This window comes from Fukomys damarensis, unplaced genomic scaffold (genome assembly GCF_012274545.1).
Source record: "Fukomys damarensis isolate Sample0158 unplaced genomic scaffold, DMR_v1.0_HiC HiC_scaffold_27, whole genome shotgun sequence".
Lineage (NCBI taxonomy): Eukaryota > Metazoa > Chordata > Mammalia > Rodentia > Bathyergidae > Fukomys > Fukomys damarensis.
Genome location: NW_022900939.1, coordinates 28,590,132 through 28,595,556, shown reverse-complemented (window position 1 = coordinate 28,595,556; position 5,425 = coordinate 28,590,132).

Below are 5,425 nucleotides of genomic sequence, written 5' to 3'. Positions count from 1 at the left end.
CTCGGGCGCTGGTCCCCGCCTGTGCCAACGCTGCAGCGGCCTCGATGGCGCTGACCGCCTCAGATCGCCGCGCGGTGCCACCTACTGTCTCTGAAGAGTCAGTGAAATAAAAGGATTTCACTGAAACAACACCGGGTTCTTTTTGTCTAAAATTGTTTCCAGCACCCACTGGAACCCTTGCTAGCCACCTAAACTTTGCTATGGGTTTCCAGATCTTCAATCTAAACCCTACCCTTTAGAAGGCGGAGTGAAGGCTCTGCCCCACGGCCAAGGGCCCAGGGCTGATGAACACACCCTCATTTAATAGGCCCTGGGACGGACAGCCCTGGACCGAAAGGCCTTTTCCAGGAGTAGTTTTACATGGGCGTTTCCAGAAAATCACCATGTTTATTTTCGAACATTGATAAATAATTTTGTCAAAGAAGCATGGATTGAAACAGATGAATCAGGAAAAAAAATGTATGGCCTATAATTTTGTCGGGATTTTTAAAATGTCTGAAACATCTATATGAAATTCAAGCTGCAAGGAGGAGGGAAGATTTCTCCTGACTATATTGCTCGCCCTTTTGTAATAATAATTGTGTAATTACTATAGTAATAGCAGTTTTTTAATAGTAGTTGTGCTAAAACTGAACAAATTAGTGCTTTCCCACTCTACATTGCTTGAAGTTTTATAGAACACCACTTGCCTGTTCTGATACCCTTTTCACTTTCTATATAATTTCAAGCAGCACTGGGGTTTTTGTTGTTGTTGTTGTTGTTGTTTGTTTTGTTTTGTTTTTTGGTACCTGGGATCAAACTCGGGTCCTCACGCTTTGGAGGCATGGCACCACTGAGCTCAATCCCCAGCCCAGCATTGTTTTTTCAAAACTTGTTTCCGGTGTGTATTTCCTGCCCTGCTCTTCCAGGAAATATGTTCATTTTTAAATAGTAATAAGTTATGTGTTTTGCCACTTAAGAAAACTTATTTTGTTCACTAGTGCAGCCTAATTCTGGCCTTAATGCTATGGCCATTGGAATAGGAAAATAAAAGTGCAGCCTTCTTGCCAAAGTCTTGGAGGGCTGAAGTCAAAAACTCAACCCTACTTTGCGCATGCCCGAAAGCAGGGTGTCAGCCATCCGCAGCTCCTTCATCAGCGGGTGTGTGCACAGGGACCGTCAGGGAAGGTGGCCCCACACGCTGGCCACAGGCTCCGCTGGCCACAGGTTCCTCTGCCCTTTCCGGAAATTGCGACAACATCCAGGCTAAGTCAAGACGTTGTCTTCAGTGACAACTAACATGTACTTCACAAGTTAAAAGATAACGTAAAAACTGAGTACTAAGCCGAGGAGGGTGAAAGATCAAAGGCAAAAACCCAGTTATACTTGGGAAGCAGGGAACAGGAACTTGGAGCTGCGGGGGGAGGCGGGGGGGATCCCCTCTCTCCTATAGATCCCACACTGCACCAGAATCCTTGTTTTGCCATGCAGCATCGTTGTTCTTCAGGGAAACCCAGGCCCCAGAAGGCCCCCTTCAAACAAGGAGCAACTCATTTAAAATGACATCCCCAGCCTCGGTGCCCTTTGCCACAAACCCAAGCTTTTGTCAGTCAGAAGGAACCGATTGCTCCCCACCACCTCCTTTGACTTCCCCTTAACTTATGTCCTTCTAAGAGTCTGCCCTGTCTGCCTCTAGACAGGGGCTCCTGGCCTCTCCTGCCCTTGAGTACCAGCAGTGAGTCAATTTCACAAGTCTGTTTCCCACACAGGCACATCACAATTGGCTCAGACCCTCTCTGGGTGGAACCCAAGTGTCCATACGTTAACACGATCACTGGAGAAGTTGCTATAGGGTGAAAAAACACATACATTCAAAATCTAACTACCATTGTGAAGGTCTGAAAAGGTGGGACTTCAGGGAGAAGGGAGACAAGATTCCTCCTAAAAAAAAGCCAAGGACCACTTTCCTTCACTCTGTCAGGACACAGTGGGAAGGCACCATCTATGGGCCAAAAAGTTAGCCTAGAGCAGACACTGAATCTTATGTTAATACATATGGATGCTCGAGCTCCACCGAAAGAAGGACATTCAGAACTCTGTTCATAAATATCCATCATCTATAAACTGCCCAGTCTACAGTACTTTTTCTTTCATTTTATTTTTACTACAGGTTTTCAGTACATCATGAATACTTTTATTGTGGGTAGCAGGTGCATGTACATGACACACCTTATTTCTTGTTGTGTGCCTTTCCTCTCATCTCCTCCCTTTCCCTCCATCTCTTACTCCCTTTCCCATTTACCAAAGATCTATCTTTTTCATAGCATCCTGGAGTAAGACAGAAGTCAAGATCACCAATCACTGTTCCAATATAGACCCTGTAGTCAAAGGAGGCCATGGATTACCTAGAAACTCTCTAAAATAAGAGACTGAAAGCCATGCATCCTGGGGCATGCTTGTGATCCTAGCTCTCAGGAGGTTGAGGCAGGAGTATTGCCATAAGTTTGAGAGCTGCCTGGACTACATAGTAAGTTCAAGGCCAGCCTGAACTACATAGTGAGACCTATCTCACAAATCAATCAATCAATCAATGAATCAGACGCTGAAGCTGCACCTATGAGAATCACCTGAGCGGTGAGAGCTTGTTAGAACAGCCAGCCGGACCACAACCCAGGTTCTCTGATTCAGTAGGACTAGAGGGAGGTCCCTGGCAAATTGAATTCTGTGTGCTCTAGCCCCAGGGGGTGTAAACCAGGTAACAAATGGTAATGAGCTGCTCTAACCATAGGTGGAGGAAATTACAACTAAGACAAATATGCATTTTCTAAGGCAAAGAAAAATTAGTTCAGCCACCATCCCAGTGTCACTCTCTTTGAGAGGAAGCCCCGCCCTTCTTCCTGGATTTACACCTGACCCCAGGGCTTGAGTGGCTCTGAGAAGAGCCTCTCGTATAGGTGCTCACTTTGCCTCTGCAACTTAGGATTGCGCAAGCTTGCTCTTGTCCTTTGCCCACATTCAGAGACGACAAATCCCTTCCCACACCCAGTGGCTTGAGGGGCAGAGGAGCCTGTGTGCAACATCCCTGTTAGGCAAGAGCAGCCCCTGTCTGCACCCAGTGGAGTAGGACTGCATGGGCTGATTTCCCGTCCCTCTGTCGCCCCCTGCAGTCAGCTTCATAGTCCGTGCAAACTGCACAGTCCCCAACCCTGCTTATCAACCCCAATTCCCGGCTGTCCCTGCGAGGATCAGCAGCTCTGCTTATGACTGAATAGGCAGAGTGCCAGTCCTGGCCATGCAAAAAGCCCAGCCAGATTCTAGAAAGAAGACCTGAGCAAGCAGAGGCACGATGAATGAAAAGATACAGGTGCTGACTATGTTCTTCAAGTGTCTCATCCTTTTTTCCTGGGGACCAGAAGTGTCAGCTCCTGAGGTAAGTTACCAGAGACGCACATTGCAGCTCCATGCTGGAACTACTGATTAAGAAACTCTGAAGGTGTAGCCTGGCAATGTGCATCTTAATCCTCAGGCAGACTGAGTCTGGGGAAGAGCATAGTCTGAAATTTACTGCACTACAATTTGTAGTTCTTAAATTTTTTTTCTGGCAAATGCCACAGAAACATATCTCCTTACACACTGTTGACTGGTACCATTTGAAAGAGTATGCACCCACACTCAGTGGTGTTTCTAGTAGGAAAGACTTGCAGATTCCTGTGATACCACAATCATGAATGAGTTTCCCATCTCTGCTACTGCCCCTTCTAAGGTTCCACCACATAGGGTGCTCCTTCTAAGACACCCCCACTTCCCAGCAAACCTGGCAGCAGTCCATATGTCCCCTTTGTGCATTGGCCCAGGCCTCACTCAGCCTCCTGCTCCAGTTCCTAAGTCCATGTCCTTGTGATGGCTCAGCCTAGTCTGGAGAGCAGCCAGGCCTCACCAGCTAACATCTCAGTCCTAAGTGACAAATGCTCTGCAGATATGGGCAAAAGGAAGCCCAAATGTGAGGCCATAAAGGCTGTCTCTTGCAAGGAACAGAGAATGGAATTTTCCTTTGAGGTTCATCCATGAGTTTATTGGCCCCCAAATAAAAGCTCTGACATTAGAGTAGCCCTTCAGAAACAGCCCACATTGAGACAACCTTAGATTACTTAGTGCATGGGAGTTTTCCTCCCTGTACACCCAGGAATCCCATCTTGGCAAAGTGGCTGTCATTGGCAGAGGGAGTCAGCTGAGAGCCTTCTGAAGAAGTACTCAAGCCACAAAGCAGGGAGATTCAGTCCTGAGTGACAGATATACAGTGTACCCCACATCCTCTCCAGCAGCCGGGGTGATCTGCAGAGGCTCACATCAATGTGCTGCAAATGGAAAATCTCAGGGGTAGGTCTGCTTGCAGAGAACAAAGTGGGCTGTGCTATTCCAGTAGTTTAACCCTCCTCCTGTAATTTTAATCATCACTTCAGCCTCTGTTCAATCGTGCTGAATGATTTTAGGTCTGAGGAGGTTTGGTGCTCTCTTCCTCCTCTTCTCCTTTGATACCATGAAGGAGGCACAGTGCTCATTATCTGTTCTTAATCTTTTCAGCTGACCAAGCTGCCCAGAAGCCAAAGCTGACATCTGTTCTCTGTAATCTCAGAGTTTCTCCTCCCTGCCTTATGTAAGTTGACCTACTTCTCACGGTCCACTCAAAATATGAGCAAACATGTACAGATGGTTGCGTCTGTAACATGCAACGATGTGCTGTGCTCACAGTGCTGCGTACATGCAGCCATCACACCCCTGTCCTCCGCCCCTCCCCTGAACTTGCATTGCACCCTCAGCAATGCTTTCCCTTACTCACAGAATCCCCCCACACACACACACAATCATAAGCTTCTCACAGGCAGAGTCCACCTAACTTTTGCTCCGATCAGAGGCTGCCAACCCTCCTGGTCCCTGCTTTTCCTGTGGAAGTTCCCACAGCAATCACATTCTTCCTGATGAGTGGTGGTTTCTTGGCCACATCTTTCCCTGAGATCCTGCCTCCCCTGGGACTGTGCCGCGTGCCTGCTTTGTCTCATCATCCCCCCGCCCTTTGGATTTGGTGGCCTCCTTTTCTACCTGGACTCAGTGCCACCTGAAAGTTACCCCATTTCTGTCCTCTTTATGTCTCCATGTCCCGGCTCACCTTGTGCTACACCACATCTCTGTCACCCCATGACACTTGGGTCCCTCGCTCCAAATCACACCAGAATTCTGGTCTCCAGCATCCCAAGTCTGCCCTCACACAGCTGTGTCCTCCAATCAGTAGCTCAAGATCTCAGCGCCCATCTCTCCCACATCATCATGTGCTCCTCTGTGAGAGCTTTTTCTTCTTAGTACATTTGCAGTACGTGATCACTGCATTCATCTCAGGCACTGGTACACATACACATCCCATCTTAGTCATTTTCACGTCCCGTTCCCATCT